Here is a 12,105-nt window from a genome sequence, read left to right as displayed (position 1 = left end):
AAATAGAAGAGTGTGAGTGAGATGTTCACATAGCAAGTAATTAAACAAAGTAGGCCAAACAGACTATAGAGGGAGCTGCTTGTCTTTAAGATTACCGTACAGAACTCTGCCACTCCCCCCCCCCCCCAGTCTTCCTCCAGATAATGAAAATTTTAGTAGATTGTTCTGGATGCTAGCTGTTAAACATGAAATCAAGTTCTTCAACATAAGAAATTGGTTATTCTGAAATGCTATATGTAAGTTTATGTTGTTGCTTAATACCTTCACTTTTTTTGTGAAGTGGCAGATCAAGTTTGAGATGAGTACTGTTTTGAAAACTATAGCATTTATCGACAACTCAAATTACAGATAATTTCTCTAATAATAGTCTTGTTTGTTCACAGCCTTTTAAAATTTTTTTTTCACTTAAACCATCTAAAAAATTTTAAGATCACATAATACCGATTTGATATAATTATTAGAAAGGTTTTTTTCAGGAGCGCTCCTGAGATTTAGTGATTTTCCACAAACAAAATTAGTCACTCTATTTAGTAGGCATTTGAAGCCCTGAGTACCAAATTTTATTAGCTTTAAAATCACAATCAGTAAATTAGAGGCTAAAGCAGGGAGGTCCCTCTTAAATCTGGACACAGTAGAATCTGGTAATACTCGGTTCATTCAGTGAACACTTAATGAGAACTTACTATGTATATTGAACTATTTTTGGTGTGGTCATTTTAAACAACTTTTATCCTTTAGACTCTCACAATATAGTAGAAATGATAGACATGTAAGCATAAGTCAAATGTAGTTTGATTATGACAGATGTGTATAAGAAAGCAAGGACTCAAAGGAGAACATGTTAGTGACCAACTAGCAGGCAAAAAGGGGAGTCAGGGAAGGCTTCATGAAGGAAGTATGGATTAAGTCATTTTAAAGGAATTTCAAAAGAATTTTAAAATTCTGATAGAGGAACAGATAAAAGGTAATTCACGAATGAGTAAACTGCTCTTGGCAGGGCAGCTTGGCAATGCATATCATAATCCTTGAAATGTTGTTTTTTGACCCAATAATTCTAGCTTTAGGGATTTTAATCTATGAATGTAAATCTTTTGGCAAAATCTGATTATCTTTTGAATCCATCTACTTCTTTTCATTATCCATCACCACCTTAGTCTAAACTACTAGCATTTTTGGATGCATTTACAACAGTAGCCTCCTAATCTTGGCCTACACCCAGTCCACTCTGTTCCCTTCTAATCTGTTTTCTACACTGTAATCAGAGGGATCTTTTCGAAATGCAAACCTGATTATATCACCCTACTACTTGGTATGCTTCAGTAGCTTTCCATTGCATTTAGGATAAGGACAAAGCTACATGTCTTATGTGGTGGCGTCTACATGTCTTACAAGGTCTTGCATAGTCTGGCCCCTACCTTTCTATCCAGCCATGGCTTGAGCCATGTTCTTCTTGCCTTGCTCTTTGTGTTCCAGCCATATTGGCCTTATTTCAGTCCCTTATTCTTGCCATGCTCCCTTCCACAATGAGGCCTTTGTACCTGCTGTTCCCTCTGCCTAGAATGTTTTTCCTTTTCCTTCACCTAAACTCTGATTTACCTTTCCTCAGGGAAGCCTTCCCTATCATAGACTCTCAGAATTCCATAAACTCTCCTTCATAACACTTGCTATAGTTGTAATTTTATATATGTTGGAGATTAATGTCTGTTTTCCCCAGTAACCTCCATAAATGCTGGTAATGTGTTCATTTTTTGCACACTGTTATACAATCAGTACTTACCACAGTGCTTGAAACTCAAGCATTTTTGCAATAATTAATCAATAGATGATAGTTATCACAGGGCACAACCTCAAATATTCAACAATTGGGAAATGGTTATATAAATTGGGCACATTCATATAGTAGAACTTAGTCATTAAAATGATATTTTAGAAGAATATAGAGTAATATGGGACAATGCTGTTAGTATATTATGTGAAAAAATCAGCTTGCAAAATAGTCATTTATTAAAATCCAGAAAAAAATACACCAAAATATAAAGGCTGGTTATCTCTGGGAGATGTGTTTTGAATTTTTTAGATTGTCTGCAGAGACTATGTATTGATTTTATAATTTGGGGAAAAAACTATGTACAAACTTAAGGAAAAACTGGCTTTTTAGGTATGGTACATAAATATAGCAAGAAAGACTTGAAGTTCATATTGGGCTCCAAAAAAAGTATCAACCACAATGCATGATTGGTTGCATAATGATAGTATGGAACTTTATTCTATAAATTCAGTTTAGGAACTGCAAAATGATTCTTACATTAAAATAGCCAACAAATTCTGGCTTTTTAATGTTACCATTTATATGTAAATTGATTTTAATTTTAAAATGTTTTGAAAAGTAATGTAGTTTTGGCACATGGCAGCAGTGAAACAGAGTGGACGCCAGAAACTGACTTAAACATAAATGAACTTACAGTATCAAAATGTATGCTACCCTTACCTATTAGTATGGAAAAGAGTTATTTAATAAACAGTATTGAGATAGCCAGTTAATCATCTAGAAAAATAGAAAGTTGGCTTCCAGGTGAGACAGAAGATTTAAATGTGAAAACGAAACAAAACAACATAGGATAATTATTTGTAATGTAATCTAGGAATGGCGAAGACCTTTCAAAGTATAAAACAGAACTGAAGCCAGATTGCTCACTTTTACAACATAAATGAAATTCTATACAGAGAAAAAAAAATCATAAAGTTAAAGAGAAACAGATTAGTAATAACTTATTTGTATACTTTTCACAAAGGAGTCCTTTCCTCTTGATACATAAACAGCTTCTAGAAAATAACTCAGTAGAAAAAATGAGCAAAGAGAATTCATATGAAAAGATGTGCAATTTTATTTATAAAGAAGATATAAGTTAAAACTACAACATACTATTTATCACCTATCAAATTAGGAATAATTGATTACATAATATAACTTGGGGAGGTTGAGAGGAAGGGGAAATGGGCATTCTCATATTGCTGGTGGGGATATAAAATGTTCATTTTCTATGGAAATCATTTTAATACAAGTATATTTTGATTTAGCAATTTCATTTAAGGATTTCGTCCTCAAATATTTTACATATGTGTTAAATGAACATATAAAAATATTTGTGGCAGCATTGTTTGTCATTGCAAAAAATTGGAAATAACCTACACATAAGTCAGTAGGGGAGTGGTTAAGTAAATAATGGTGTATCTTTTCAATGGAATACTAGGCAGCCTTTAATGTAATGAGGCAATACTATGTATTCGGCTATGGTGCCATGTCTAAGTTATATTAAGAGGAAAAAAAGCAAGACAGGAGACTCCATGTTTAGTATGTTGCTATTTGTGTGGTTTAAAAAAAAATATATATATATATAAAATATAGGGGTGTGTGTGTGTATGTGTCTGTGTGTGTGTCAAAGGATACATGAGAATTTGGTAACTGGTTGTCTGCAGTGAGGGGAACTGGTAGTCTAGAGGACAACGGTGGGAGACTGTAATTTTGGAATATTTTTTACCATGTGCATGTAATACTTCTTCAATTTTAGTTTTTTAAATTATGTTGTGTTTCCAGTAATTGGTAACAAAGAACAAAAACAAAAGTCTAATAGTTGTAAACAGTTATCAAATGATTACTCCAATCCTGTTTAATTTTAGATTTTGCTAGAGGTCTTCTAATCCAGTGCTTCCCATTGATGTTATGTGGCTCACTGGAGGGTGGCCCTAGTGGAGTGGGATCTGAAGGAAGACTGTGGGGTTCCTTTGAGCAGATAACATGATGAGCAACAACCCGCAGTTACTGCTCCTTTTGATATTTTCAACGCATTAGAGGAGGTGCTTTATTATTTGGAATCTACTTCAGCTAACTACAGAGTATGCAACTGCCTCTTGTGGAGAAGGGATCATGGAGCTACTATTGGAGTTTATATTCCCGGTGCCTGATGAGCATGTCACACAGCACAAGATGTAGTCCGCTGTCAATGAGGGCAGAGGGTAGCAGGGATGTTGGTTGCCCTGGGAAGTCCAGCTCTAGGCCTGAATTTCTTTCTGTATTCACCTGTATTGGATTTCCTAGTCATGTGTATCTGATGTGTCATTTAGCTTGCTGCAAGATGACTGCTAATAGTGCATGTATGTTCTGCAAAAATAAACACCATTGTTATTTTGAAATATTGTTCCTGATGTGAAAAAAGGTTGGATTTGAAATTAATTCATATTACTACAAACCTCATTTAAATTTTAATTTTCTTCTATAATTATGTAAAGGAAATGTGATAATTTTTTCACAAAATACCGTGTTGATGCCTCCAAATGCTCTTCTGTTGGTCTGTGTGCCGAACAAATATTATTTACAATGTGAAAAAGATTGGGAAACACAGTTCTGGTCAAATCTTCTCATTTTATATAAAGAAAACTGGAATCTAGGTAGGTAAGCTCAGAGATCTGTCCAGTGTCCAATAGTTGCTTGTGTGGGCTAGGTCTGAAAACTGGGAATCTTGACTCTCAGCTCTCACTGGCTCCCCAAATCTAAGGGGAAATTAGAGAAAGGCATTGATGGTAATAAAAGGCGAACATACTGTACCTTAGAGGAATTATGAGAAGACCCACATGTGCACAGTTTAGAAATCTTTAAGGGCCTACAGTGTCCAATAGTGCTTAGAATCTTCCTGTAGAATAGGTTATAGTGGGATTTGTTTTTGTGATGACTGTAGCTATCTTCTTTAAAAATATATATAGTAAAGGCTAGAGTATAGTAAGAGGAATTTAGGACAAAATAAACAAAAATTGATACTAGAGGTATGTGTATATAGTTTTCCAAAGAAAAAGAGAATGTATCAGGAGGCCTTTCAAGTTCCTCTGGTGCTTTAATTTTCTCTCACCTTGTTTTTGATTGGATTAGAATTTGTTCAATAAAAAAAATGAATGAAAATTGATTCAGGTTTAAGGAGTTTGGGGTTAAATAGACTTCAAAGGGTGTTGTCATTAACCCTAGACATTTCAAAGAAATAATTAGCAACTTAGTAAGATATGGGATATGGTATATTGTATGTTACATTGGTACCTGGCTGCCATTTCAACGCCACAGTGATACAAAATAAGAGAGGAAATAATGAATGTTAAGGTACAGTAAACTTTGGGTAAAATGTGTTAATTAATAGTTTCCAGGTAAGATACAGATAGGGAAGGAGGAGTAGGTGTCTTAGGCAATTAAAACAAAACTCCACTGTTAAAACATAAAGTAAATACATTTTTGAGATCAAAACAAATCATAAGTAAAAATCAAACCCTCTTAATAACAGTCTATTTAACCTTTTGGTGTGCAGGTGTGGTTTTTATTTTTGTTGCTTTTTGGGGTTTTTTTTGTTTTTGTCATTTAAGTTTTTTCACATGATCGTCTATATTTCTTCCAGTTGTCTGTAACTTTTTAAATATTTTTTCAATGAAAAATATTTTGTTAATTAGTATTGGCAAACTGGACTGTTTTCTGCAGCAGAAATTGAATATATGCCTAGCACAGTAAATTCTGAGAAAAAAGGGTAGTAATTGTCATTGTAAATGTTAGGGTTTTTGTTTTTGTTTTTTTGGTCCAATTCTATTTTCTTTTTAGATGATAGTTGTGGGAAATACTAAGAATTTGAGGTCAATTTCCTTGGGGGTAGTTATTTAATTTTCTTTGGGTTGAGAGAGCATTTACTATATAAACGATTCAATAATGAAAGAAAGCTTGTTACCTCAAAATGCTTGTGTAATATATAACAATATAACGAGAGTTTTCTATTTTTCTTCCATTTATTACGATTACCAAGGAAGTATAATTAAAAGAAATATTTTATTTTGCATATATATTTACACTTCAAAGCAATTTATATATTAAATTAGGTTTTGTTTGAGATGGTGAAATGAAAGATTTTGTGAGTAAGAATACATGTTGATATGTGAAAAAATGTGAAGTTAAAACATGTTGGCATACTCCTAGTTTCTCAGAACAAGAAAATGACTAATCTAAATTTCATTTCAGAATAAAAACCAAGACAAGCCACATAAAAGCAACCTAAAAATTAAACTGTCATCATATTATTTGTTTTAAAACTATGGAATAATATATCTGAGGAAGATTTCTCTCAAAATTGTTTTTCTCAATTTCAAGTAAGTAATTTATTTTGGTTAATATATTGGGGATGAGGGGGGTTGGGGGTGAGCCTTGGCATTGAAGTTGGTAAATCCTACTCATCCTTAAAGTAACAATTAAAATATTAACCTCTTTTAAAGCCTTTTGTGACTCCTTTGCCCATTCCCAAAAGGTTATCTCTTTGGTTTCCCATAGTCTTAGCCCCCTTTCACATGGCTGATAAAGGACTTCCTACACTGAGTGTTGTGTTTGTCTGTAGGGATAGTCACATGGCACTACCCTTGTGTGCCTCCCTGCCCCCTCCCCGCCCTTGTACCCCCTACACTGCCTTCTGTTCAGAGACCCTCAGCAAGTTACTTTACTTCTATGAGCCTTAATTTCCTCATCTGTAAGATGAGTTTTAATAATTTTTACCTCATTGGATTATTATGATTAAATACAATAATCATCAAATGTGTGGCATAATAGTAATACGTTATTTTCTTTGCCCTTCTAATTCCAGAATCTGCCACATTACTTCATATGTAATAAGCTCTCTTTAAAATAATTGAAATTAAAAATGGAATATTTGTAGCATTCCTTTCTCACAATAGGGCAAACTAGAATACCTGCACATTGTGGAATAAAGCTTTTTGCAGTTGGTCACTGACTCCTATATCTTCAGGCTAGGTAATTACCTGTTTACAGTACTTTTTTTAAAAATTGACTTTTTTTTTTTTAACCTACTAGGCCTGATTTTTCTTTTTTAACTCTTGATGTATATATAGAGAAAGAAAAGTGTCCAGGCCTGATCTTGCCTTGAAAAAGGGCAATGTTAAGCCATTGATCCAAGGAGTAACTATGATTTTCCAATGCTACAAATTAGGTTAAGTTTATTTCTTGTGAAAGAGCCTTATTTTCCAAAGCCTTCAGTAATGCCTTCTTTTTTAAAAATGATGGTAGAATGAATTGAAAGTGTGTGTTCCAGAGATCACAAAGGTGGCAATAGAATTTATTCATCTCTTATTTTTGCCTTTTGTGAATTCATAAGACACAAGAAGCCTTTGGTATTTAAACCTATGTAGGATTGTGGAATGTGGACCAAATGAAGTAATTCATTATTGCCTGGAGTTTGAATTTCTTCACCAAAATTTTTTATACGTATTCCCAGGTTTTGTTTAGTTTTGTTTTAATAATGTTGTCTTTTAAATTTTTCATGAAGTCATTAGAAAGATTTTCAAATTAATTTTAATGAATCACAGTTTGTTTGATGATGCTTAATGTAGATGCCAGTAGATGCCAGATACTTAATGTAGATGCTTACAGTAGAAGCCAGGAAGGGGCACCTGGGTTGCTCAGTCAGTTAAGCATCGACTTTGGCTCAGGTTGTGATCTCCCCTGTTTATGAGTTTGAGCCTTGCATCAGACTCTCTGGCTGTCCATGCAGAGCCTGCTTCAGATCCTCTGTCTCCCTCTCTCTCTGCCCCTGCCCTGCTCACACTCTCTTTCAAATAAAAATAAAAAAAAAAAAAAAATAGAAGCCAGGTTGGTCAAGAGACATTACTTTTACATCATTTTACTGACAGAGGTTATAGGCCATTAATTGACCCCTTACTATATGCCCAATGCTAAATTGTTTTAATCTGTACAACAACTCTATAAAGTGAGTACTGTTATCCCCATTTTACAGTTGAGGAAATGAGGCTTGGAGAGGTTAATTAACTTTTGCCTAAAGTTATTCACATATTTACCTCATAGCATGTGAGGATTAAAATGAGGGAGCATGTATTAGCCTAAACAGAAGGAACAAAGAAGCAAATTATGAAATGTATGTGTCCTAGCACTGTGGAATTTGATGATAACCATTATTGAGACATGACAGTGACCATGAATGTATTCTTATTCACTTTTTTGTGTGTGTATGATAGTATACCCTGCTATTCTATACTGACCCTTTTTTTTCCTGAGCCAATATTAATGTCTCCTCTCAAACTCATGTTCCTATTTGGACTGGATTGTTTTGTTTTATGTGTATGTTTTTATAAGGTGTTAGTGGGACTTTGTTATCAGTCTGATACAAAATATCTTTGTAAGTTTAGTTTGATTAAACAAGTAGTGTATGAATATATTCTCGTCGTGAAATTTAACAGAAACAGGTAAAACATAAATTTTCCTTAATCGCCAATCCGACTGCCCTCTCCACTTGTATGAGTTTTTGCGTAATAAACCTCCCCAAAACATAGTGGTATAAAGCAAGCCTTTTGTTGACCTATGATTCTGGGATGGGCTCAGTTATGCACTTTTCCTGCTGCTGGCTGGGCTGCTTATGTGGCGCAGTCGGCTGAGAGTTCAGCTGGACGCTGGTTGGTCTAGGATGGCTTCGCTCACATGTGTGGATACTGGTGCTAGCTGTAGACTAGGATGGAAGGCCATGTGTCTCCAATAGGCTAGCCTTCACCTGGAGGCAGTAGTAGGGTTTACAGAAGCAGCAAGTAAAGGCAAGCCCCGTATATTTTATCTTGTCCCATGGGCCACAAAGCACATCACATGGCCAAGCTGAGTCCGTGTGGAAGGGGTTTCCTAAGAGTGTGACTCATTAGGGGGCCACTATTCCAATAATCTACTATATCACTGTTGCTGGCTGACTCATTTTTCAGGAAACGTTTGTCAGTGTGACAGTGCCCTGCTCTTCTTGAAAGAGTGTAGTGTTTAAAAATTTATTCAACAATTCTGATAAATCTAGCTAATTCCTTGTTCTTAGTTGTTTTATTCCATTCTCATCACCCCTCAGCATCATTCCTGGTCCCGTTTACCCAACAAATACTTACTCTGAGCACCCACTAAATGCACAGTAAGGTATCAGGTGAGCAGTAGATGGAGCAAGACCACTGTGATCATCATCCAGGTTTCTTTTTATTTTTTTAAAGTTAATTTTGAGAGAGAGAAAGCATGAGTGGGGGAGGGACAGAGAGAGGGAGAGAGAGAGAGAATCCCAAACAGGCTCCACACTGTCAGCGCAGAACCTGATGAGGGGCTTGAACCCACGAACTGTGAGATCATGACCCAAGCTGAAATTGGACACTTAACCGACTGAACTACCCAGGTGCCCCAATCATCCAGGTTTTTAAAACTTGCCTACCTTTCTGCTTCATTATATGAACAGAATTCTATAAAAGCAGGCAATTATAACAATTTTTTGAAAACGACCAACAGCCTACACTAGGCAAAATATATCTTGTGTACTAAATTTTTTAAATGTCTTACAAGAATATCTTCAAGAGAAGAAAAAGTGTAACTCAGAGATTGTTTTGATCTGTACTCCCACCAGCAATATGAGACTTTTTCCATCCCCTTACCAAGATTATGTTCTCAAGTGTTTTGATCTTTGCCAATCTAATAGATAAAAACATGGATCTCAGTGTAGTTTTAATTTGCATTTCTTTTATTATGAGTGAGATCGAGTGTCTTTCCATATGCTTGAGAGCCATTTGTATTTCCTTTTTGGTGTACTACGTGTTTATTTTTTATCTACTTTCTGTTTTTGAGTTTTGGTCTTTTGTTTATTGATTTCCTAGGAGCTTATCACGTAATAGGAAAATTGGTCTTTGTGAATGGACTTTCTGATATTTTTTCCCAGTTTATTCTTATGGTAAATACATTTTATTTAAATAATTTTTTCATTTTATAAAGAACTTTTTATATCTTACATGAGGCTTTAGCTCACATTTAGTTGAAATTAGTTTTAAAACATTAGGCATGGGAAGGGAAGAAAAAGATCCTGACTTTATCACTTCTTCTTTAAAGAACTTTTTAAAATGTTACAACTCAACTTAAAATGAACAGTTTCAAAAGGATCTTATTTTTGATTTGTTTTTTTCTAAGTTTGGGTCTATTGTGAGACCACTCCTTTTGGGGCTATTTTTAGATGATTAGACTGTGTAGCATAGGTGGAGAAAATTTGTGTTACTTAGAATAACTTGTTAATAATATTGCTTTGAGTCTTGTTCAGTTTGTGTGTGTGTGTGTGTGTGTGTGTGTGTGTGTGTTTGTGTGTGTATAATGTGCACACATGCATAAATAACAGCGGTTCAGGCAATGCTCTGACTCATATATAACTCTTTACCTATTTAGCCAGCCTTTACCTAATCAACCATGTAGCTGTATTAGAGTGGCTAGATTAGACTAGCCTTTGCCTGGTGGGCCAAATAGAGGAAAGACAACAGACTCTGACCTTTTTTGAGAAAGTAGTAATGCTGCCCACTATCTAAACAGTGTCATTTTTAATCACATTGTAGGGAGGTAGGAAGAGGGTAGCAGACGCATCTATGATCTCCTGTGTGGCATCTGACATTGTGAAATACTTGGACTTTTCCCCTTGACTTCTGTATAAAAGGGGATTAGAAAACCGCAAGGCTGTAGACATGAATGTGTCTTGAGTCATTTAATGTAGTTTTCAAAAGTTTTTAAAGTGGTCAAAACTTTTCTTCATACATAATTTTACCCAGCAGGATACAAAAACAGAGAATCCTAAGTGACTTATAGTGGGAAATGGTAGAAAACTAGTTTTTGCCATGCTTTAGTTTTTAATTTTTCAAAGTTGTTGAAATGTTCTTTAAGGTCTGTTATGTCATCAGTATTGTTATAAATGTTTCATTGACAATTACAAGGTTTTCCAGATGGTAACTGTAATTAAATCATAGTGAGCATTTCATAATGAATATAATTGTTGAATCATGGTTTTATACCTGAAACTAGTATAATATTGTATGTCAACTATACTTCAATAAAAACAGTTGTCCCTTCATTTGATACCAAATTGTGAACATATAATTCCTTGATTAAAAGAAATTTAGGTATTTCTGAGATTGTAATACATCTTGGAGTGTATATATTTAACACAGTAATTTTCCCTTCTGAAAAGTTAATATTAAGTTGATGGGACATCTTCTAATGGACAACTTCCTAAAAAATATATATAACATTTCATGATATGTTTTCATCCTCTGTATACTTATACTTTTACGTAATTACATCATGGAATGAAATTGCTTCTCACTTCATTTTGTTCTTTATTTTTGCCTGACATCTCTAATTGTTTTAACTTTGTATATTTTGTATATTTTGATGTTGAATTATTTGGCACATAAAACTTCACAACTAATGGGTCTTTTATGGCAGTGCTTTCAAACTGTAGCGAAGAATAAATTTTTTTCTAATACATTAGAAAATGTACTTTAAAATACATTAGAAGTGAATTACTAGAAAAATGAAACAAGGAAGAAAAACCAAGCAAAATACAAGCTTCCTTTTTTAGCATTATATTAAACAGGTATGCAATTCCCCTGTCTGGTTGCACTAAGAGTTTCTAAATGCTTACTTTCAAGTTTTAAACTTGTCTTGTCCCAGACCAATAACAGCTAGTTCATACACTGTATTTGAATAGCTTTGTAAACATTGTTGTCTCAGTTTACAGAGACACTTTAATTCTTTTCTTCTTGAATCCTACTTTTTCTCCAACATCAAAATTGTTATTCCTGTTTCCTTTTAGTTTTACTATTTCCATGATAGTATCATTGTTTATCACTATTTCTGATCTTTTTTTATGTTGTTTCATTTTTTAACCCCATCTGAGGATTTTTCCAATAGAAAGGCTTTAAACAATAAAAATTTGTTGTTATTGATATTTTTGATTTTTACTCCTGTAATTTTGTACATTTTATTAATTTTGTTTTACTTTTGGCTTTTTGCAGGATAGATTGCTTTATGTTTTATTTAAAAAAATACAAAAATCATCTTAAAAGCATAAGTACAGAAATGTAGTTGTAACTATATAATTTAAGAACAACTCAAAAATATTTTTTCTTTTATGTAACACAGGGAATTTAGCTTTTTTACATTGTCAGCTTCCCAAGTTAATATTTAAGACTAACTTATAAATGTTGAATATTTTAGATTGTATATCTTCTTTTTCAAAA

The 12,105-nt window shown here is 33.9% G+C and overlaps 1 protein-coding gene across 4 annotated transcripts in view; it reads left to right on the top strand.

Moving 5' to 3' along the window:
- Positions 1–12,105, top strand: part of REV3L (REV3 like, DNA directed polymerase zeta catalytic subunit) — a 175,006-nt gene that overhangs the window by 4,185 nt on the left and 158,716 nt on the right. The window contains exon 1 of one of the 4 annotated variants that reach the window (XM_045499300.1): positions 6,044–6,168. The exons of the other annotated variants lie outside the window; for them this stretch is intronic. The gene's annotated coding sequence lies outside the window, so the exon portion shown is untranslated. Of the gene's footprint in view, positions 1–6,043; positions 6,169–12,105 lie in introns of those variants that run through there. 4 annotated transcript variants of the gene reach the window in all.

This window comes from Leopardus geoffroyi, chromosome B2 (assembly GCF_018350155.1).
Source record: "Leopardus geoffroyi isolate Oge1 chromosome B2, O.geoffroyi_Oge1_pat1.0, whole genome shotgun sequence".
NCBI lineage: Eukaryota > Metazoa > Chordata > Mammalia > Carnivora > Felidae > Leopardus > Leopardus geoffroyi.
Note: the sequence above shows the minus strand (reverse complement) of the source record. Positions and strands in the feature narration are given on the sequence as shown.